This window comes from Lacerta agilis, chromosome 9 (genome assembly GCF_009819535.1).
Source record: "Lacerta agilis isolate rLacAgi1 chromosome 9, rLacAgi1.pri, whole genome shotgun sequence".
In the NCBI taxonomy this organism is placed as follows: domain Eukaryota; kingdom Metazoa; phylum Chordata; class Lepidosauria; order Squamata; family Lacertidae; genus Lacerta; species Lacerta agilis.
Genome location: NC_046320.1, coordinates 6521197 through 6546058, shown reverse-complemented (window position 1 = coordinate 6546058; position 24862 = coordinate 6521197). Strand labels below are relative to the sequence as shown.

Here is a 24862-nt window from a genome sequence, read left to right as displayed (position 1 = left end):
GGGTCTGAGTGCAATAGCGCTCTGTCCATTTTTTTATTCTCAGCAACGAACATACAGAAGCATATTGCCTCTGACAGAGGTAGAACATAGATATCACGGTTAGTAGCCATGCGGATGGTGCTGTGGTCTAAATCACTGAGCCTCTTGTGCTTGCCGATCGGAAGGTTGGCGGTTTGAATCCAGACAACGGGGTGAGTTCCTGTTGCTCTGTCCCAGTGCAAAAGCATGCAAGTGCAAGTAGATAAATAAGTACCACTGCGACGGGAAGGTAAATGGCGTTTCCATGCACTCTGGTTTCCATCACAGTGTTCAATTGCACTAGAAACGGTTTAGTCATGCTGGCCACATGACCCGGAAAAACTGTCTGTGGACAAACGCCGGCTCCCTCAGCCTGAAAGCGAGATGAGCGCCGCAACCAGACTTAACCGTCCAGGGGTTCTTTACCTTTTTACTTTAGTAGCTACTGGTATCCATGAATTAGTGTCAGCCTCTTTTAAAGCCATCTAAATTGGTGGCCATCTCTGCCTCTTGTGAGAGTGAAACTAACACTTGTAAGATGTTGAGTGAGAGGAGTTCAGGTTCCTCCCACCCCATTATTTGCCCCTACTGAGATACTGTAGCTAAGTATGCAGTCAGCCGATAGCATTAGTCAAGTCATTTAATTGACCAGCATGACATTGCAATGCTACACTGAAATCTACAGGATTATGGAGGATTACACCCTCCTGAAACTCTTCTTACACATATATTTTTTGCTCTTTTTGTGTGTATGGCAAATTCCACTCATTATATGCTGTGAAAGAAAATAGCCTCATGGTAATAACATAAAATGAAATGAAATAAAAGCACACATGCCTTATTCTGGACCTACTAGGCCCAAGGCACTTGGAGAGAACATCTGACAGTAGTTTTCTTTTCTAAGTTCAGTTACAATGTCAACTACAAAAAATTCACAGAAGAAAGAAGAAGGGAGGGAAATCGAAAGGTTTGTTAGCCAGCAGAAAACTAAAAAGGAGCACAGAGAAAAAGTTTTGGTAGTTCACATTAAATCAGGTTGGATTCTCTGGATATATCCTGAAGGGGTTGGCGCTGATGCCACAAACTACTCATTCCTTCCATGATCCAGGAGATTCTTCTTGAATTTAAGACGCGTTTGACAAAATAGATATGATGTCAAGAGATCTCAGAGTCTTTTCAGCTGTAATGGCTCAACAGTCCGTCAATATTCTCTGAGGCTTCAGAATTCTGATCTCGTTTTCCTTTGCCTCCTTCATTCTCAGCTAGTTTTCTCCTCTGTGTATTGGTAAAGATGCAGAAGAAGAATTTAAGAAATGCCCAGTGGAACTTATGAGCAAAGGCCGCCATCTCAAAAATATCAACCCAAAGTGGTGAAAGGGATTTTGAATGGGGCAAAGTAAAGTCAAAGACAAAATAGGATGCATCTTGGATGTATACAGATAAAATATATATTTTAAAAAACAACAACAGAAAAGTGTGGGTTTTTGATACCTCACTATAACACAGTGTTTTATATTGTCTGGTTCTTACATCAGCTTGTTGCATGCTCCTTTCACCACTACCTCAAGAGAGATGTTACACATTACAACTAGTTTCCTCAGTCATCAGAATCCTGCACTCTTGAATTCTTCCCCATGAGAAAAAAAGACTCCCTGCATACAGAAAACTAGCTATACTGACGCTGTCATTTTTCATGCGCAGAATGTGGCTTAAAAAATAATAAATAAATAAAAACAGTGGGAAGGTCTACAACATACAGATGTGATACACTACATAAATAGTACGAGCTGTCTTGTAGACTCTGCCCCGAAAGAGATTTCCTCAAACAATATGCAATAAAGGTACATGTTTCAGTTCTGTGACAGAAATTTAGCAGCCCCACCAACCTTCTAACGAAACCATTCAGAAAACAACATCTTTACATGGTCTCTACTTCCCCTAAAAAGGTAAAGGGCAAAGGGACCCCTGACCATTAGGTCCAGTCACAGACGACTCTGGAGTTGCAGCGCTCATCTCGCTCTATAGGCTGAGGGAGCCGGCGTTTGTCCACAGACAGCTTCCAGGTCATGTGGCCAGCATAACTAAGCCACTTCTGGCGAACCAGAGCAGTGCATGGAAATGCCATTTACATTCCCGCCGGAGCGGTACCTATTTATCTACTTGCATTTTGATGTGCTTTTGAACTGCTAGGTTGGCAGGAGCAGGGACCGAGCAACGGGAGCTCACCCCGTCGCAGGGATTCGAACCGCCGACCTTCTGATCGACAAGCCCTAGGCTCTGTGGTTTAGACCACAGCGCCACCCACGTCCCACTTCCCCTAAGCAGTGAGAAATTCTCTGGGAAGTGCTACCATGTTTAATTTCCTTCAGATGACAGCACACTGGGGAGCACTTTGAAATATTTACTTTACTTGCAAATGCACACCCAGAACTTACTGGCAGAAAGCAGACTCCCCCCCCCCCAAAAAAAAAAAACCCAAGTAGCAGGAGCAACTTGTGCAGCCACACTCCAAAGCAGTGCACCAGTTCCTTGCTAACCCCAGCTAAGGCCTCCGAGCTAAATTTCTCTTCTCTCCATCAACTCTCCCTCCACTTCAAACTGCAACAAAAAACCACCTGCCAAGTGCTTGTCACAGGGCCAGTCACTTGTAATTATGAATGCTATAAGCAGGTGCAGTGTCTGTGTGTGCAGTGGGGGTGGGGGGCAATGTAGATCAGGACCACAGAATGCTGGGAGGGGGGCGGATTCTTAACCCTGCCTCTCCTTGCTGTGGAGCAGTCCTCATGCGTCCCCTCACTCTGTCCTGGATCTGGTATTTGTACCAAGAAGGAAGTTTTCATTGACACGGCACCACCACAGAGAGGCAAAGTCCCACTCCCAGCAGACTGTGGACCCTAACCTTATCACCATCCCTGCACCTGCTACTTTTTAAAAAAAAAAAAAAAAAAACTTTTATGGAACTGAATATGATGCATTTAATATCATGCGTAGTTTATATTTCAGACCCCACAACGGAAGGTAAATTGTCCATTCACATGACTCTCGAGTCATTAAGAACGGGCCTTCTTTTTTTCAGGTTCCTTGACTGTCAGGGCCTGAACTATTCATTTACAGGGATCCAGAGCCAGATTTAGGTTTGATGAGGCCCTAAGCTACTGAAGGTAATGGGGCCCTTTATCTGTCCAGCTGTCCTTTGTCAACAACAAATTGTCACTGTTGTTGTTTTTTCTGTTGAATATATGCTATATGGTAATTTATGGACCTAATACGTATCTAAGCCATTTGCACATAACAAAATATATATTTTATCAAAGGGGTTGTTGAACTGAAATACAATTAAGAAGAGGTATCCAGGTTTTTTTCCCCCTTTATTTTTTTGGGGGGCCCCCAAGAGAGTGGGACCCTAAGCTATAGCTTGTTTAGCTTATACGTAAATCCATCACTGCAGGGATCAAGTCAGCCCAACTAGCTGCATGATAGAAGCCACTCTGCAGGGCTAGCACAATACATTTTGCTGCCTCAGCTGAAGGAGAAGATGGCATCCCATGCCCATTCCTTGTGCAGATGCTGTACTGGCAGCATCGTAAATTGGGACAGCATCTCTCCACTGCACCTGAGAAAATTGGGCTAATTTAGGAGCTGAATGACAGGCCTTATGTTTCTGATCTGTAGAGGACAATGCAGAGAGTTCAGGAGAAATGGCTGGAGGGGATATTCCACTGTCCAATCTGCATCAAGCACCTGAGGCAATTACCTCACACAGCCTAACAGCAGGGTTGGGTCTGCCACACTAAGCTTTTTGAAGGAAGTTCAAGGTAGAGGTAAAAAAAAAAAAAAAAAGGTAAAGGTAAAGGACCCCTGGATGGTTGCGTCCAGTCAAAGGCAACTATGGGGTTGCAGTGCTCATCTTGCTTTCAGACTGAGGGAGCTGGCGTTTGTCCACAGACAGCTTTCTGGGTCATTTGGCCAGCAGGACTAAACCGCTTCTTGGTGCAACAGAACACCGTGATGGAAACCAGAGCACACGGAAACGCCGTTTACCTTCCCGCCACAGCGGTACCCATTTATCTACTTGCACTGGTGTGCTTTCGAACTGCTAGGTTGGTAGGAGCTGGGACCAAGCAACGGGAGCTCACCGCCGACCTTCCGATCAGCAAGCCCAAGAGGCCCAGTGGTTTAGACCACAGCGCCACCCGTGTTCCAAAAGGAAATAAGAAGCCTTACTTGCACCCAGCAGATATTGTACTCAAAGTTGAAACAATTGCCCTGGTTATCTTAGTTGTAATTTGCTATTAGCAAAGGGGTAGCACAATGGATTCTAATAAATTTGCACAAGTAAGGATGGACCTTGCAGAAAATGGTTAATTTCATATGACGGGTCCTGCTGAGGCACCAAAGGACATTCTAACAGGAAAGCTGCAGAGAATTACTGGTGATGATGTGCTCACTAAGGGGGGGGGGGACGTAAAAACAGCTAGCTCAGCAGATAGACTGCAGCTAATAGAACCATTACTGCCACATGTCAAGCTATGAAAAATACCAATGGACAGAAAAACCAGAGTGAAGGAAATGAGAACATGAATATTGTGGGTGGAAAAACTTCAAGAGTAGAGCATTCCACATCTAGCAAGGTTATCAAGTGCCTGGAGGGATGTGGGGTGAGTTCACCAAAGATCCTTCTAAAGCAACCATTTCTCCTTGTTTTGCAGCTTGATGAATATAGATGTATTTGCTGTATTGGGAAATCACTTTGAGATGCTTCAAAGGAAGCAATTCATGAATGAAATACATAGCAGAGGCACAGGCTGCAGTTTCCCTCCCATAAATTGTGTTCATTTCCTCAATGCAAATAATTTTCACGAAGGCAATACCTTGTTCATTCTTTATTACTTGTGCCTCTCCTACCCCACACTTGTTTCCATTCTCTCCCTATTGTCATCAAACATCAGGCTGGAAGCTCCATGTAGAAGGGAGATGGCTTTGCTTTTCTGCTGTGAAACAGGTATGGCCATTTTTTTATTATTTTATTTTATTTTTTTGTATTCCTGAAAAGCAGACTATATATTAGTGATCTGCCATCTGGAAGGGCATTTTGCCATAAAATCTGACCCCAGTAATTAGTCTCAATGACAATTAAAAGGTTTCCTCATTTATGGAACATACACATTTGGCAATGGCATTGCATTTGTGTTATACATCCAAGAGCTCATCTACATTTGATCATTATTTAGCTCTTTCTCCACATTTTTCACATTTGAGTTAGATCAGAGTGGTCCACACCAACATACATTCAGAGCTGGTCTTTCCCATTCATAGCAGAAGGCATTCCCTTCTGTGCTTGTCTCTGCCTTCACGTTTGTAGACTATGCTAATCACATGCCCATAGGTTATGTGAGCAAACAGCTGCTTGTGCACCTTGCTTAAAAAAAAAATCCACTCCAGATGTGTGCAAAAGCACATAGCCAGGCAATTGTAAATCTGCTTGTGTGGTTTTCTGATTTTGTGCAAACCTAAGGAATCACAACAATATATTTATATAGGCTAAGTAACTGGCATGCCCTTATTAGCATGCTGTAAAAGAATTGAAATTATCTTGCATACACTTTTCCGATTGCTGGGGTACACCAAATACCGTGTTTCTCCTAAAATAAGACACTGTCTTATATATTTTTTTCCCTCAACAAAACACAGTATGCCTTATTTTCAGGGGATGTCCTATTTTAACCGCGTTGCATCGGTACGCTGCATAGCCACGCCTCTCCAGGCTGTTTTAATGGGAGGTGCTGCATCACTATGGCTTATTTTCGGGGTATGGCTTATTTTCGGGGAACGGCTTATATTTCGCAAATGCATAGAAATCCTGCTATGGCTTATTTTATGGCTATGTCTTATTTTAGGAGAAACATGGTATACCTGGTGTTGAATTTTGTAATGTGGTTTCCTTGTGTAGTTTTCTGCTTCTGTGCAAAACAGAGGACCAAAAGATTTTCAGTGATCCACCAGTGCCTTTGAGACATTAGACTAATCCCCACTCTCATAAAAACGTAAAAAATGCTGGATCAGGACAGTGGCTGATCTAGTCCAGCATCCTATTACCACAATGGCCAACCAGATGCCTATGGGAAGCTCAAAAGCAGAACCTGAGTGAAATACAAATTCTAAACACTTGTGATCCTCATCAATTGGTATCAACAGGCCTCTCCTCACTCCTGTTTGGCCCTTGGTTGTTAGCTATGCAAAGATCACCATATTTAACAAGCCAGGAATGAAAAGATAACAAACCAGCTTGGCCATACAGGTGACAGCAACAGCAAGTACAATTGCTTTCTAGAAACATAACTGAATGGCAGTGCAGGAGTTGGAAAAACAGAAATGAGGGTCCCAAGGGATTGGAGAGGCGGAGAGGAAGCAGGTATCAAAGGGAAAGACAACAGGACAAATGCAGCTGGGAAGGGAATTCGAGGCTTGCACTTGTCTCTCCATTCACCTTGCGTCCACATTTGCATCAGATTCTCTATCGTTTGATGGCCATTTTGCTAGTAACTAATGGACCCTGGAGGCTGCCCCCCGTTGCATTTATTTATCTGTGTTCAAATAAAGGCCAGAGCACACATCACAAGCACCATAGGGATGGTGCTGGAAATAGCTTCCCTATGGCAAACTTGTTCCTGCTTCCCTCGGAGGGTTTAGAAGCATTTGCCATGTGAGCTCCAGCCATCGTATTACAAGGCTGTGCTTCCCATCTGGCAGCTGCCAGGCAGGTGGCACAAGGGTGTTTTCGATGTGCAACGCAATTGCTGAGCACCAAGCGGGTGGCGCAGTGGGTTAAACCACTGAGCCTAGGGCTTGCCGATCAGAAGGTCGGCGGTTCGAATCCCCATGATGGGGTGAGCTCCCGTTGCTCGGTCCCTGCTCCTGCCAACCTAGCAGTTTGAAAGCACCCCAAAAGTGCAATTAGATAAATAGGTACCACTCTGGCGGGAAGGTAAACGACATTTCCGTGTGCTGCTCTGGTTCGCCAGAAGCGGCTTAGTCATGCTGGCCACATGACCCGGAAGCTGTACACCGGCTCCCTTGGCCAGTAAAGCGAGATGAGCGCTGCAACCCCAGAGTCGTCTGCGACTGGACCTAACGGTCAGGGGTCCCTTACCTTTACCTCTAAGCAACATGTTTCTACTCTGAATGTTGAAGGAGGATCCAGTCATCACAGGATACTGTTTACAACTCTGCTATTTACCCCAGCAAAGCACAGAGATAGCCAGTGGATGGACTGTCAGCCTTAGATAAGGGAGATTCAAGTTGCCGTCCGGACTAAACCATAAAGCTCACTAGGCGAATGTCAAATATTCAGCTTAATCTGCCTCATAAGGTCGCTGAGAGGAGAAAGAGAGTTGGTCCCCTTTGTGTTGCCCAGAGATCTTTAAATGAAGGCAAAGACGCTCTTGCATACTTTGCCACATTCTCACACGTGGGAAGCTTTATTTGTTATTACAATTGTCACTCATATTACTATATCAAATTTATGTACCACATTACTGTAATGAAACCTCCAATAAATACTAACCTTATCAATATTATCAATTAAAAACAAGCATTAGTAATAATAAATAAATAAATAAACCATCATTCAAATTGACAGCTGACCAAAAAAGAAAACGCATGTCTGGAAAGCCTTGCCTGAACAAAAGCAGGGGCCAAAAAGAGGACAGCAAAGGCCTGATGTCAAGAGGCAGGGAGTTCCAATGTTTAGGTGCTGCCACAAATGTAGCAGTGCCAGTTCCACAGATCGAAGCGGTCAAGGGGTCACATATGGGATAAGGTGATCCCAGAAGGAGACTAGTCACATGGATCATTGCCTGATCACACCTACCCCTCTCACATTGCAGAAAGCTTTGTATTGTCTTTATTTACCGCAATGGCCTTGCTGCAACCATTAGAAAGCAAAGAGGTTTTTGTTTACTGATGCAGCAGGTATCAGAATGGAAACAACAACAACAACAACAACAACAACAACAACAACAACAACACTGCAGCATGTGAAATGCCAGGCTTGTGCAGCATGATCTTATTCACAGTTCCTCAGAAGTTCCAATTTGTTCAGTGGAATTTGCTCCTGAGACAGCATCCTCAAGATTGCAGCCTTAATGTGTATTTTACATGACAAGACACATGGTGCCTATGTTTCTTAGTCAATCAGTTTCAAGAGACCTTGGGAAGGGACAGGGCTAGAGGAAGCCAACCAACAACTCACATCAACAATGATTCTAAAAGGCTTGGGGGGGGGCGGAGAAACATCCAAGGGAAAACGTAGAACAAAATAGAAACAGTGATTTATCAGGGACTTGAAAAAATCCGGGATAGTCTGTCCCTTGTAAATATGGACAATTTACAATGCATGTAAAGGGATTAGGTTATTGCTACTGACAAAGCAATGGTCAACACATCTCTTTCAGAGACTGGGAGACGGTCCAGAGTGGGAAAAAGGGGGGGGGGGCTTCAGAGAAGGCCTACGCCCATGGCTGCAGCTGGTGCCGTTTAAGTGGCCAGGTGTGCACCTTTTTGATATGCAGCCCTTACAAGCCGCAACTGTTATAGTTAAGAACATTTGCTCCGAGCAACATGAAAAGGCAGCAGGCTTTGAGGCAAGACGTGTCTCTGAAAGCCCGCATGTGTGAGAGTGTGGTAAAGAGAAAATATCTTTTTGGCAGCATGGCAAAAAGCACCCCCGAGGAATGCAAAGCCTCTGCTCAAGACATGCAGTGCAATTCCCATTATCTCGGAGAACACAAAACAAGATTTAAAAGCAAGCTCGCTCGAATGACACGTCACACCGAAAAACAAAATTAACCACTGCTTAATACTGCATGGCAATGCAAATTGCTTTATAACATAGTCCTGTCTCTCTTTCTTTCATTTAGCATGCACATTAAGCATGCCACAGACTCTTGCCTCTGCAGCAGCAGCAGCAGCTAAAACAGTGCTTAGTGAAGGTAAAGGTTAAAAACATAAAGGACCCCTGGACAGTTAAGTCAGTCAAAGGTGACTATGGGTTGCGGCGCTCATCTCGCTTTCAGGCCGAGGGAGCCGGCATTTGTCTGCAGACAGCTTTCTGGGTCATGTGGCCAGCAGGACTAAATCACTTCTGGTGCAATGGGACACCCTGATGGAAACCAGAGTGCACGGAAATGCAATTTAGCTTCCCGCCACGTTGGTACTTATTTATCTACTTGAACTGGTGTGCTTTGAAACTGCTAGGTTGGCAGAGCTGGGACAGAGCAATGGGAGCTCACTCCATCACGGGGATTCTAACCGCCAACCTTCTGATCGGCAAGCCCAATAGGCTCAGTGGTTTAGACTTGACAACTGAAACTTGGGCATTAGAGAAAAGTTAAAATTTCTGCTCTGACTATGGACTTGCTCTTTGCATTGGGTAGTTTTAAAGGGTCCCTGGGGTGTTCTGTCATCCCACTGTATTGATCAGGAGGTTGATTAAATTAATAAAATAGTTATGCACAGGATTCCTTGCCCACCCTTCACCATAAAGCCCCAGGATGGGTTGCACAAAAAGAAGGATGCATTTTAAAATCAAACTAAATCAATACTTAACACAACATCCAAAAATACTAATTTAACAAAGAGACTAAATATAGGCTCCATGCATGTATCTCAGCCATTGCTCAGCTTCTTGCTGTTTCCAAGCACCAGGAGACAGGATGTGAGCATAGCTAAATGACATGTTCAAATCTTAGAGCTGTTCAGTCTAGCTCTATCTCAGTGGTAGGTATAGCATGACATAGCAGTGTCCTTATAGGATACCAGCCCTGCCTACAAAAATCTCTTGCCTTTTAGATAAGGTTGCCATATTTCAATGCTTTCGAGCTCTTTTTATGGAAATGCAGTGAAAAACGACACTGCCGACATGGCTTGCCATATGTCCAGATTTCCCCAGACAGTTTTTGTCGATTTCCGCCGAGACACTGCTACTAACTACAGCATTCCAGTTATATCTGGGAAATTCCAGACATATGGCAATCCTGTTTTGGAATGCTAACAGGAAGTGGGGACCCCGTAAAAAAGGAAAGCACCCAGACTCCACTTGAGGAATGAATGAGGAATGCTAATCTGTCACAAATAAACTTGAAAGCCTTGCCGTCACCCTCATTCCCTGCCACAGCAAGGCATGCCCATCAGTTACGCTGGCAGATTACTCCTGCCTCTGAGAAAAGTCTCGGAGCTATGCTCCCCTGATTTTGCTTCCATTATCATTGATCAGTTCTTTTTGAAATGGTCTTATGTACTCATGGCCCTGGTCTGTGGAACATTTGACTCGCCGCATGTTATTGGACTCTCTTCAGCCACAGACAACATGCAATGACTGGGGGAGACAGGGGTTTGGGGTCCAATACCATCTGCAGAGCTACAGGGGTTCTCTAGCCTTGCCTCACCCCTTGAACAGAAATGCTTTAAATCAGGGCGACTGTGAAGCCAGGGCACAGTCCAGACTCATTGCTAGAGACTATGCCTCCATTCCAGGTTCAGACAGCATGCTGAATTCATGAAGCAGATCCGCCAAGCTGATTACTCATTCTCTCTCCAGAACCCCCAACGTTTTTTTCAAATATCAGCCCCTCTTATCAACATCTGATGGAGTCCTTTGATGTTATTTTTGTTTAAATCTCAGTTTTATCTGTTTCTTAATTTACCAATTAATGAAGCCTGAACATTGAGGAATAGTTGCAAGCTTCCAAAATGATGCCTCGGGACACACTTTTCATCTTGCTGGTGGTTTCTCTTCCTGTTTATATCAGTATGCAGCAATTATCACAGTGGGGTGTCCCTTGGCACTGCACTCCCCTTCCAATAAGAACAAGACCATTACAACATACAAGGCAACTCCAGATTGCTGTATGACCATTAATGGAAATCATTGGCTATAAAAGAATTCATTACATAAGCATTGGGCGGGGGGGGGGGGTGCATGGTACAGGAACTGCATTAAGAATGAGCAGGAAGAATTCTCTCCTCTCCCCCCCCTTCCCAATCTCACCCCCGCAAAGCCCTCAGTCATGCACATCCACCTAATAACAGCTTCCTTATGGTTCTTTTTACCCACATTAAGTCCAAATTTAAGTAATTAGCTATAAGCTAGTCCTGGTTATTGAACCATTTCAAACTAAAGCTTTTATGCTGAAATGCACTTTATTAGAAGAGCATTTGCAGAATGACAAACAGGGAGACAGGGAGTCTATAAGCGTTATCATCTATGAATCAGTCTATTTCTCGGTCTGTCTCAGTTTTCATGGGTTCATTCATAAACCATTCTGCCATCACCGTGCAGAGGCCAGGAAGATTCCCATTCTGGGTGTGCATTTTAGCCTTTTTTTTTGTACACATGCAAAAACCAAAAGATAACAACGTTCTAATTCGCGTAGGAAGTGCCAAGCAGGTGGTTTCACTTAATAATGCTAACCAAACAAAATTTGTGAACATCTCTACTGTCACCATGCTGTGATATGTAAAATTATTCCCTCAGACACTGGTGTTGCTTTATTCTGAATTTGCCTTAGTGAATCTAGCTGGTAAGAAGAGTAGGCAGGGGGGGGGGAGCATAGGCGCTTGGATGAAATTTATGGAGAACATCATGTTAACTATTATAGAGAAAACTCCTCAGAACCCTTTTACTAACTGCATCACCCCACTCTGGTTTACCTTCATTTTCTAACCAACTGCAGCCAAAAAAGGCAGAATGTTTGGGTAGGGATAAGGAGGAGACGATATGCAACTAATCCATATTCTCAGTCTTCAGGTGGTAGAAAGCACTATTAAAATCATTTGTCGCCCAAGTCATTGAAATTCTGAACAGCGCAGTCCTCTCCTCAGTTCTGCTCAACAAGCCCAATCTAAAATGGTGACCTTAAATGTGTCTTAATGAAAGATACGTGCAGCAAGAGGAACAGCCCAGATCTCCAATCTACATGGCACATCACAGGCTGAGGGTTTTTGACGCTATTAGAAATTTTGATGTAAAATATATTAGCTGAAGAATTAATTCGGCAATTTATTTGGGAACTGTCTCAAACAATTATGGTAGTGTTGGGGTGGAGTAGAATGATTAATAAGCACAGATGGTTCTGAGGTTATACACATTGCATCGCATTGTTAAAGGGAAATGAAATAGACAAAAATAAAAATAGAACTCTGTCATTTTTTAAAATAATAAAAAACTAAGCATAAATTAAATGATTCATTTGCAGATCATGTGCTCCTGTCTTAAGGGGCTGAGGGTGTTGTGTTAGATAATTTAAGGTATAATTAGATTAATACTGTGTAGATTTGTGTGTGTATGTGTGTGTGTTTGTTTAACTGCTGGTTGTTTCCTTTTAATCCCATAAAAAGTGGTCTTGTCTAGTGTGCTGAAGGTTAGAAGTGTGCAATAGACATGAACAAGTCCTTTTTCAAAAAGGTAAAATGAAGTTAAAATAATCTGAAACCTTCCAGTGCTCTCAGGTTTAGTCTCATTATCTCACTTTGCTGATGAACCAAAGTATTCAAGGGCACTAAGTGAAGAACTATAGTTGTTGTTTTTTTTTTTTTCAAATCCATGCTTGCATTATAATGAAAATGAAGGAGAAATTGCAGGGAAGAACTGCAGACCCAAGGCACAGTGAATCTGTGGGTGGGGAGCAGGCAGAGAATAAGACCAGGGAATCAAGTTTTGGATTAAATTAGGCTGGAACTTCTTTGATGATAGACAATAGTTTTGACGTAGGCATTGGGCATGTATCAGTTGATCAACCAGCCCGTCTGCTAGTTCATAAACTATCAAATGACAGGTGGGGTTGGCCAAATATTAGGCACCATGAACTGCTTCTGGTGGACCTTATCTGGTCACAGCTAGGGGGCGCTATGGCCTGTCAGCCCTCAACTGGGGGAGAAGGCAAAGAAAGGATTCAGTACTTCCCTTCTATCCACCAAGCCTCTCCTGCAAAGACACCCTTGCATTACTAGAAAACACACACGCTAAAGCAACATGTAGTGCTAATCCAATAAGGTTTTTCCTTTCCTCCCTACCAACATGTTAGTGACTAGAAACCTGTTCTGGTCACCTTTTCCTGATGATATTATGAATTGGGCTACCTCATTAAGTAGGTTAGATCCACGATCACCTAATGAGCTTCAAGGTTGAATGTGAAGCATTCCTTCCAGTAACACCCCACTTGCTATCAAACATATTTCAAGCCACTTCTACAAGAGCTTTATCCCCCTAGTTTTGTGAGAATAATGGAACTGAAAGGTGACATTCATTCTCTCTCTCTCTCTCTCTCCTCTCTCTCTCTCTCACACACACACACACACACACCCTTCCTTGAAAATAGGACAACACAATTTGCTTCCAACTATGCAAAGGATTGGATCAATAGCAATACCCAAATATCACAATATTAATAGCTTTTTAATATTATTAGCTTTCCACATGGGGTGGTAAGAAAGCAATCAGGCAGCCCGCAAGCAGCACAGACCTTTACAGAATTTGTACGTTGGAATGAAGAAGCTGTCACATTGATCCCAGAGGACACAGAATGCAGAGATTCAACAATAGAAAAAAGAAAAAGCTTCATTTGAACCAAGTAGGGTTTCAAATGCTTTGTGTCTATGCACAATTCTTCCCCTACCCTTCACACTTAGATCTTAGGGGTGTGCAAAAAAAATGATGCTCTAAAGCTAGTGTTTTCCTATCTATGCCTGGAATTTTTCAGAACAGAAAAGCAGGAAGCCATTAAGAGAGATACAGTGTACAACAACTGAGTTTGTTTAGCTGCAATCCTAGCTGCAACTACCTAGCAGAAAACCCCACTGAACAAAATGGGCTTTACATGGGTGTAAACATGCATAGGAATGATAGGATTGTGCTGTCACGTTGAAAATGAATCAATGAACTTACTTCAATTCAGACGGCTTAGATTCAGCTGACAATATTAACAACGTTACCCTTAGACCTTGCTGATAGGAGAGAGTTACAGAAGATTCTTCCAGTTGCAATTCACTATCTGTCACCTTGGAAGCAACATGGCATATGGCTTAAAAATGAAACTCCATTTTTTCCTTTGCATCTCAAGAAAGCCCTCTGAAAGAACAGGACAGGTCCTCAACCCTGTTCCTTTGTTGTTTGCTGTGGGGTGAGGGCTCTCTGCCACCACAATGTTCTGGGTACAAGTGTTGGGTGGCATACAATTTGAGGTTCAAAAGGAGTCGCAATAGAAGGCCAAGAAAGAAGCTAAGAGTAGATTCATTCAGGTGTTTGCTTTGTTTCCAATTCATGTGCTTCTGTGATTTGTGTTCTTAGTTCCTGCACAATGCAGGAGAAGCAAAGCCATGACTGAAATCTTCCGTCTCCCTCTTAAACATGCCCCGATGGCATTTAGCCATGAACTAAGGGAAAGAAAACCCACAGTTCACTATTCTCTTCCTACAACAGGAGTGCTTTTGTTCCTCCAAACAGGGGTGAGTAAACTCGTGTCTGAGGCTATTCAGTAGCCATAAAGAAAATATACACAAATATACAAGGAAACAGGTTAAACACAAAGCTCTCTCTAATTCTCTATCTGTGGTCCCATTCACATCATGCATTTAGAGCACATTTAAAGTATGTAACTTCCCTCAAACAAACCTGGGAACTGTAGTTTGTTAAGGGTGATGAGAATTGTAGCTCTGTGACCAGAAAATCACAGTTCTCGGGATTCTCGGGAAGCCATGTGCTGGCAGAAAACCCATGGAGGTCTGCATGCCTCCCATGTATGAGAGAGGAAAGCTGTTTAAGGAGGCAGGTAATTCAGAGAGAGAGAGAGAGAAGAGAGAGAGAGAGAGGAGAGAGAGGAGAGAGAGAGAGTCATTCTCACTTGCAGCCACCAGCACCTGCTTTTCATCACCAAACGTGAACAAAGGGAAGAAATTATATGGAACTCTTCAGAATGTGTAGTTTGACCCTTTGTTGCACACTATAACAAGAAAATGCCTCATCTGTACTTGTTGGAGATTATGAATCCACCTTCGCATGGTTTCATGAACTCAGAAGTGAGGGACAAATCAAGCCTACTGTTATGAAGATTGGGGGGGGGGTCGGAAAAGTTTCTGTACTCAGGTGACAATCTTGCAAGTGTTACTTGATCAGACGAAGGATACAATAAATCAGAAAACAGCATCTTTTCTATTTCCTTTTAGGAGAAATAGATAAAGGGCCATTGTGTTTCATTGAGTCCCAGTCTCACACGTGTGCATGCTCCCCATGCGGTGCAGGGTAAAATGAGCCACAGAAGATGGTAACTGAATGAAGAGCAAAGAGAAATTTGTGCAGTAGGAAGATTGCCCCCACCCTCGTATTCATAGGCAAGCAAAACCACTGGAAAATTAATGTAGGCTTGACAAAGTACTGGGTATTTTTTTCCCTCTCCCTGCACATGTTAAAATTAAGTATTCCATTTTCTCCTTGCTGAATCCCTCTTGGTAATTCGACTGGATCATGATTTCCTCAAAACCAAGAACTACCCCATTAGCATTGTAGCTTATGGCTCCTTTGCTCTCAATCTGCATATCCATTATTGCAGTTCACAAATCCTCAAAATCATATTCGAAGTTCCTCTCCTTCCTTAAACATGAAGCATTTTATATTCCTTCTTCTGGGTCAAACATTCCTTCTTTATCTTTTGTTATCAAATTCTGGTTCCGTTTAATAGACCAAGGACTTTGCTGTGGGGTGCCTTTCCCTGTTCACACTTCAGCGCTCTGCACCCCGAGGGCAAACCAGAAAGTAATCCCACCCCAGCCATTTTAAATGTTTACTTTTCGTTACTTGAAATGGAGGGGAGATTTATGAATGCCAAGTGGTTTTTCACAACACTTACAGCTTGCCTGCACCATTTGTGCTATATTAACCTTTATGTTTCATTAATGCATTTTCTGTGGGGGCTTGTGTTTTGTTTGTTTTCCTTTTCTTCCAAAGGTTTAATTAAACTTAGGACAATTAGAGAATTATTATGTGCATTTTCTCTGCTTAAGACATTAGAAAATTTTCTTCCTATTAAGCTGGTGCTGGAGTTTATCAAAGTGCAGCACTAAAGTCCCCAAAAGGTTCTTTCATGATGGGATAGGCTTTCCCTCTATAAATCAGCTTCTAACCATGCTTTAATCAATGCCATTCTTCCTTTGTACTAGCTTCATCAGGAAATGCCAATGTCTTGAGTGTGGTGGGTTAGCCTTCATGATGCTCAAGTCCCTTGTAATTCTTGTGGTCCTGGATCTAGCAGTGGTTAAAATCCAATGGAAGATTCAGTTGCTTGAAGGAGCCAGGCCAGCTTCTTGGTAAGTTACATGGACCTAAGCATAGTCCTTAGTATAACGGGAGATTCAAATCTCCAACCTTCTGATCGGCAAGCTCAAGAGGCTAAGTGGTTTAGACCACAGCTCTTGCCAATCTAGCAGTTCAAGAGGCTTAGTGGTTTAGACCACAGCTCTTGCCAATCTAGCAGTTCGAAAGCACACCAGTGCAAGTAGATAAATAGGTACTGCTGCGTTGGGAACGTAAACGGTGTTTCCATGTTGGCCACATGACCTGGAAAGCTGTCTGTGGACAAACGCCGGCTCCCTCGGCCTGAAAGCAAGATGAGCCCTGCAACCCCAGAGTCACCTTTGACTGGATGCAACCATCCATGGGTTTTACCTTTACCTTAGGGTAACAAAGGGAGTGGGTTGTGCCAGAGGGGAAATGGGTGGGCAAGACAAAGGCCTATTGGAGTATGTGAGAGCTGGGATGGAAGCAGGCAGAAGCAGAGAGTGACAGTCAGGCTTGACTCCAGCCAATACTGTAAATATGAGCATGCACAGAGTGGTAGCCTTTCTTGGCTTTCTTTCATTCTTTTTTTTTTCTTTTTGGTATTTAATGCCTAGTATTTCGGAATTCTAATCTTGTCCGAGTGTAGGAGATTAGAATTACTCATCCGCCTGAGCTATGGCAAACCTGGCTATTGCGATGAATTTTTGTCTGCAGCTAATGATTGCTGCCATGGGCAGTGCTTTGACTCGGTGCCATTTCCTCTATCTGCCATATTTCTCCTCTGAACGGAGCTCACACATTAACTTGCACAAATCAGACAGAAGTGGTATGAAACGATCATCTCCCAAACCAAGCCCCTTAACCCCAACCACCTTCACACACGGAAACCAGGATGATGTTTGTACACATGCCGCACAAATAAAAATTTGAGGATCCATTCCAGTTGTTTCCCCCCCCCATAAAGTTGGATTTATTTATTTTTTTGCAGTAGAATAAAAATCAGTTTTGGGGTGTTTTTTTTAGTACAATATTTCAGATTGTTAGCTGAATAATGACACCATGTGTTGGCTTGGCACAAAACAGCTGAAAAACAATACAGAAACTATACTACTATGGCATAGTGGTAAGTGCAGAAGGGTCCTGAGTGTCAGAATTGAGCACTTATCCTCTCAACCATTCATCCCCCCCTCCTGTTGGATACAAACTTTGGCATGAAGAATCTAGCTGGTATCAAACCTCTGATCCCCTTGACATCTGAACAGGGGACTCTGGCTTACTGTCAGTTAACAACCAAGGAAATAAATTGCAGTGAAACTCAGGTAATATCTTGGGCATATTCCATGATCTAACACTGCCTCTGGGTGTTCTGGTCCTGCATCATCAACCGGCTTAAACAATCAGAGAATCGTGTAATTGTAGAGTTGGAAGGGATCTCAAGGGCATTCTAGTCCAACCACCTGGAATACAGGTATCTCAACTAATGTATCCATGACTCATGGCCATCGACCTCTGCTTAAAACCTCTAAGGAAGAGTCTACAATGTTCTGAGGGAGTCCATTCTACTGTTAAACAGCTCTTACTATAAGGAATTCTTCCTGATATTGGAATCTCCTTTATCATGCCCTCCTCTGCACACCTTCCAGCTCGTCAATAACCTTCTTGAATTGTGAAGCCCAGAACTGGACACAGTTCTAGAACATTTCCTGGTATTGATGTCAAGCTGACCAGCTAGCTACCTGAGTCTTCTCCCCCCCCCCCAAACACACTTTTGAAGATGGGGACAACATTTGCCCACCTCCAGTCTGCATTGTTTATTCTGTTATCACCAGGTTAAGCACTGCTTTCCTTTTGGGTGAAGACAGAGGCAAAGCAGGTGTTGAGCAGTTTTGCCATCTCTCTGTCACCCAATAGCATTCCTCCGTCTTTTCCATGCAAAGGACCTACTACTTGCTTCTTCTTTCTCTTGCTTCAAGCATAACCGAAGAAACCTTTCCCATTATTTTTAACCTCTCTTGCAAGCTGCAGCTCATTCTGAGCTTTGGCCCACCTGACCTTCTCCCTGCAACTGTTGGCTTCTCATGTATACTCCTCCCTTCTGATTTCCCATTTCTTCCATTTCTTATACCTCAGGTTACAGACACTTCGGGTTACAGACGCTTCAGGTTACAGACTCCGCTAACCCAGAAATAGTACCTCGGGTTAAGAACTTTGCTTCAGGATGAGAACAGAAATTGGGAGGCAGGAGCGCAGCAGTTGCAGGAGGCCCCATTGGCTAAAGTGGTGCTTCAGGTTAAGAACAGTTTCAGGTTAAGAATGGACCTCCGGAACGAATTAAGTTCTTAACCCAAGGTACCATGTATATACATTTCTGCAAGCTCCTTGTGCAGCCAGTAGACACTTTCTCTTAGGGGGTATTCGATGTGAAGAAATGCTAGTCAGGGAAAGAGTTAAACACCCTAATGCTTTTTGACTCCAAATGCCTCCTAACTCCTAATAATAAAACCTACAATATCCACATGCTGGGCTGCTATCCTCTTTGTCCTTTATTCAGTGCAGGGGAGAAGTTATGGACTGGAATAAAATAAGTACAAGGCAGGCAGAGTCTAAGATAGGATCTAGTGCCACTGAGTCATTTAAGACTTTGCTATCTTTGGTTGCAAAAAGAATGAGGCATTCTCTGTTAAGACCTGCCAAGAAGCTCTCACCAAAACCAGTCTCATTCTTTTATGGCAGCGAAACACATGTAGTCAGACTTCTAATAATATTAGCCCAACCGTGCTATTTTAACAGGCTTCTGCCTTGCATGTTCTTGCCATAAAAGGACTTTAGTCTAAAGAGTCAGACAATAGAAACAAACCTGACCATTAATCAGCTCCAGCAGGCATCTGGTGCAAATATAGATCCATTAAAGAGTCCCTGCCAATGTGAGCTGTGCAGCAGATAGGAATCAGTGCAACGGTTCTCCCTTTTTTTCTTCTTTCAGAGTCTGTGCATTGGCAGCGCTGCGATTGAAGCTTTTCTGAGCTTGTCTTTTTCTCTCCCCCAAAATTTCATTCCTTTATGCCATCGGCATGTACTATTATGCTATATGCCTCTTTAACGTTAGTAGGTTCTGTATCTCTAAGTATGGTGCCTACTTCCTCACAGACTGTATGCAGCACTGGTGTCCTCAGATAACGGTGGACTACAACTCCCATCATCCCTGATCATTATCTATGCTAGCTGGGCCTGACGTGAGCTGAAGTCCATTAACACCTGGAGAGCACTGTGTTGGCAGCCTTTCATATGCAGCCTGTTGGCATAAGATACAAATGCAATACAAGTGCACGAAGAAAATTACCTGCCCCTGACGTATGTGAATTGCTTTCCCCGCCCCCAGCCCCACACATATGTATACAATCACACCCCTGGCAAATTATGCCTCATGCAGAAATTACTAGGGATGGATGAATCTGTCACTCTCAGCTTCTCATTTTTCCAATCTGAAATGCAGTTCCACACCTTTCTGGCATTTTGTGATAAGCCTAGCTTCTGTCGTCTAAGCTCTGGTAACCTCTAATCTGAATCACTGTATACAGTCAAACCTCGGTTGTCAAACATAATACGTTCCGGAAGATTGTTTGACTTCTGAAATTTCAACGACCGAGACGCGCTTCCGATTAGTTGCAAGAGCTTCTTGCACTCAAGCAGAAGCCGCATCAGACATTCGATTTCAAAAAAAGTTTGAAAACCGGAGCATTTACTTCTGGGTTTTTGGCATTCGGGAGCCGAAACATTTGAAAACGGAGCCATTTGAGAGCCATTTGACTGTAACACTTATACATGGGGCTGTCCTTGAAGAACTAAAACTGGGCAGAATTCAGCAGCCAGATTGCTGACTGGGCCAAAATAGTCCAAGCATACAAAACCAATTTTGGCATGGCTGTGCTTGCTACCACTTAGTTTCCATGCTCAATTCAAAGTGCTGCTTTTCACCTATGAAGCCCAAACCTGCATTGGACATCCAAGATCCTTCTCCATTCCCCCACCTTCAAGAGAGGTGCACAGCTGACAACACAAGAAAGGTCTTTTCAGGGGTAGCTCCCCACTTTTGGAATTTCTACCCAGAGAGGTACACTTACCACCATCACTTTTAGGCACCAGGAAAAAGATTTCTCCTTATCCAGGTCTTTGACTCTCAATTTGGAGGGTTTTAGATATTTAATTTGGAGGGTTTCTGCTGGACAAGTGTTCCACAACATGGGAAGCAGCATTCAATTCCTGACTCTTAGGGGAGCCCAGTCAGGGCTCTGTAGCACTCAGAACAACTAGCAGTGCTCCTCTGGGTGATCTCAGTAATCAAACTAGAGCATAAAGGCTCAGATGGTCCCTAAGATACCTTGGACTCAAGTTGTTCAAGGCTTTGTATATTCATACAAGGAAGAAGAAGAAGAAGTTTGGATTTGATATCCCGCTTTTCACTACCCTAGGGAGTCTCAAAGCGGCTAACATTCTCCTTTCCCTTCCTCCCCCACAACAAACACTCTGTGAGGTGAGTGGGGCTGAGAGACTTCAAAGAAGTGTGACTAGCCCAAGGTCACCCAGCAGCTGCATGTGGAGGAGTGGAGACACGAACCCGGTTCCCCAGATTATGAGTCTACCACTCTTAACCACTACACCACACTGGAACATGGAACCTGGCTAGTGCAGATGTTTTAGCTAACACATTACAGGTGAAACTCGAAAAATTAGAATATCATGGAAAAGTCCATTTATGTAAGCAATTGTTTTCATTAGCTACTGGAGTTTAATATATGAGATAGAGTCATGACATGCAAAGCAAGATATGTCAAGCCTTTGTTTGTTATAATTGTGATGATTATGGCATACAGCTGATGAAAACCCCAAAGTTGAAATTGTTAATTTGGGGTTCTCATCAGCTGTACGCCATAATCATCACAGTTATAACAAATAAAGGCTTGGCATATCTCGCTTTGCATGTCATGAGTCTATCTCATATATTAGTTTCACCTTTTAAGTTGAATCACTGAAAGAAATGAACCTTTCCACGATATTCTAATTTTCAAGTTTCACCTGTATGTATTGTGGGCTACCTGCCCCGTCAGCCATCTAGCCACTGCATTCTGACACCAGCTAGAGCTTCCAGATCTGTACCCATTGCTTGTGGGGAGACCTGCACTGCAAATTTCAGAGAAGCATGAAAGTTCACCCAGATTGGTATGGGAGGGCCTGCAACAAAAGAGATGGGGGTAAGTGCCTCCCTCCCATTCTCACAAAAGAGGACGGTGAACTTGTTTCAAGGATGGGGTCAAAATTCACTGTCTTCCCCCCAGCAACTCTCTGCTGCCACTTCCACCCCAGGGTTTCCCTGGAACCACATGGCACCATGATGTGGCATTGGTTTTAAGAGCATTGTGGGAAAATTATGGGTGTGCAGTCAGCACAAAGAGAGCAAAGATCTGGGGGAGTATGAGTGGAGATTTATGCCCTTCTCCGTATGAAATTCATACTGCCAAATATCCAAATGGAGTGGTATTTTATTTCTGCCCAGTAGCTATTTCAAGGCTTACTGCAGATCAGCAGTGCAAGGCCATGGTGTGCAGGGACAAAGTGGAACCTAAGAAACAAGGCAAATTCAGACGGTTTTGGATATTATATGATATGGTAGGAAATGCAGGGAACAATTGGGACAAGTTAAGCTTCCGGATACGAGAGTGTAGAGAAATAAGAATGTCAATTGGAAATCCATAAGGGAAGAGGTACTATTGCTTCCATTTTCTAAAAGGGCTGTTTGATTAAGAGATTGGGAAAGGCAACTGATTCACAGAAAAAGCTGAATTGTTACACGTTAAGTGGAAGATCTAGGGGAAAACACAGAAAGGGCAGAGTGCAAGCAAATGAGCAAAAAAACTATCTTATGCAAGTCCTTGGTACAGATTGAAGAGGTCATGCAACAATTGACTTGCATAGAATGTTGCAAGTGCTTAGCATACATAATCTTCAGTTAGGCTCACATGAGCTGCGTATGCAATGGTTATCTCCCTCCAAGTTTTTCCACCCTGCTCCCTTTACCTGCTACAAGGATGGAAGCACAATGAGCGCGATCCTGCCACACCACACACTTTGTAACTACTAGAAATCACCAGGGATGGGTGCAGGGGTGAGGGAGAAAAAATCAAGATGCGGATTGGGCATCTACAGAAACCAATGCACACCCTCCATATCCAGCCTAAATGCATTTCCCACTACAATGCTGACATAGAATCATAGAATCGCAGAGTTGGAAGGGCCCTGAGGACCACCTAGTCTATCCCCCTGAAATGCAGAATATGCAGCTGTCCCATATGGGGATTGAACCTGCAACCTTGGTGTTACCAGCACCAACGCTCCAACCAACGGAGGCTATCCAGGCTTCCCATATATTTTAGTTATTCATAAAGTTATAGTTCCTTGCCCCGTGTTGCTGATGCCCCAACAAAGTTAAGATCCTTTTATGTCCTATTTATTTCAGTTCGACGCTAAGCATAACTCAGAAGAATTTGTTTTTCGCATGCATATCCTATCCTTCCTTCAAACAGCTCAGAAGAGCATAAACGACCCTGTTTCTATCCTTAAATGGCCAAGTTGGGCTTTAAAAAAGTGGCACTAGCCCTATTTTTAACAAATGCTTTGCTTTATTGTTAATTTAATTTCCTTTGCATGCTTTCAATTGTTTCAAAACTCTTTCCCATTGATAATTTTAACATTTCTGGAAGACTACTTGGAGGTTTATACTGCAATCAAATAGTATATAAAATTTGGTAAATAGATAAAATAGTAACTATAATATGCTTAACTCTGCCAGGGCCAAGTTAATCAAATTTCATTGGAAACACATCCATTGTTTTCAGTAGGAATGTTGTTTTGTGTTTTGGGGTACAGAATATTAGCATTGTATATCAAAGCAGAAAAGCTGTAAGGCCTCATTAAAAAACACAGAAGAGAATATGAAAGCAAAATGATGAAATTGGTTTAACACAGTGAACTGCAACCCATGATGAACGAGTTGATTTCTGACTTAAAATGTAGCAGCCTTCCATTTGCTATTGAGTGGCTGCATTTATCTCTGAAGCAAACACCGCAAAATATTTTGCTGCATAGGTTTTTATGAATATAACTATTTTGTAGTGCTGTAAGAGGGGGGCAGCAAGAGAAAATACTTTGCACATGTCCTTTGCTCATTAATTTAGACCAGGGTAGTCAACCTTTTTAATACCTACCGCCCACTAATGCATCTTTCTTGATGGTAAAATTTCCTTACCGCCCACAGCAGTACTCGGTGGAAGGAGGATTCACCTTGTGCCTGTAGAACCCCCTTCCGCCCACCTAGAATCCTGAAACGCCCACTAGTGGGTGGTAGGGACCAGGGTTGACAACCCCTGATTTAGACACTAAAAGAACATTAAATAATACTTTTGTTTGTTTGTTTCAGTCAGATAACTCTCTCTCTCTCTCTCTCTCTCTCTCTCATCTCTCTCTCTCTCTCTCTCACACACACACACACACACACACACACACACTATCTGATTAGCATTCAGTTCTTTTGAGAAGATATAATTTTGATTGCATCACACTTGTCAATTTCCCTACATCCATTTCCCTGATGTTCCCATCACATGAACAAGCAACAAAGATTGTATATATTTATGACAGTTGTTGTTGTTGATGATGAGATGAGGATGATGATGATGATGATGAGCTGCTGGTTCACAAGTTTCTTCTTTCCATGTATTACAGCGATCATTGATCAACTGTTCTTGGGCTCCTTTCAGAACAACCCCATATACAAGTCTACTGTCAGGCTTCAGGGACTCGGCTTCCTCCACCCCCCCCCCCTTTGCAGTAGATAAGCAGAACAAAGCAAAATGAGTCTCTTACCAGTTAGAGATTTTAATGATCACAGTGAAAGAACAAGAAATCCATTCCTAGGAATGAAGGTGCTCCCAATTAAAGTTTACACTCACTCTCCCCCACAGTCCACCCACATCACTTCCATGTCTTGCAACCTGATCTCACAACCACTGTGCTTTCTGTGGCTGCCACCTTATCTGCTTTCCCTTGGCCTTGGGCTGAGCGAATGTATGCTTTCCAGACAAAAGTGAGTCTGTTAACTCTCCCTCTCCCAGTTCTTCTCCTCCTAGCTGTTCACCACCCGTTCCACCCAACTTTTGTCTTCTGAACTACGTCCCTCTGTGAACCACTGTTCCAAATCTATACTGTCCCACTGCTTCTGGGAAGATTTAGGCTCCTGCTCAGGAGCATGGGGGTGGGGAGGCTCCCACCATTCCTCCTCAGTGCAGCCCTCCTCGGCATGATCCCTGACATCTACTCAGAAGGAAGTCAAATTAAGTACTGCCAGGCTTACTCCCAGGAAAGTGTACATCGAATTGTAGCTTAGTCACCAGTACATACCACAGCAAAAAGTTGAGTTATGTAGTGAAAACTTTGTTGTTATAGCTGGTACAAATCTGTTGTAAC

General features: G+C 43.2%; 1 protein-coding gene across 4 annotated transcripts in view; it reads right to left on the bottom strand.

Moving 5' to 3' along the window:
• The window catches only part of PCDH7 (protocadherin 7), a 401709-nt gene that overhangs the window by 279480 nt on the left and 97367 nt on the right, over positions 1–24862 (bottom strand). The window lies entirely within an intron of this gene.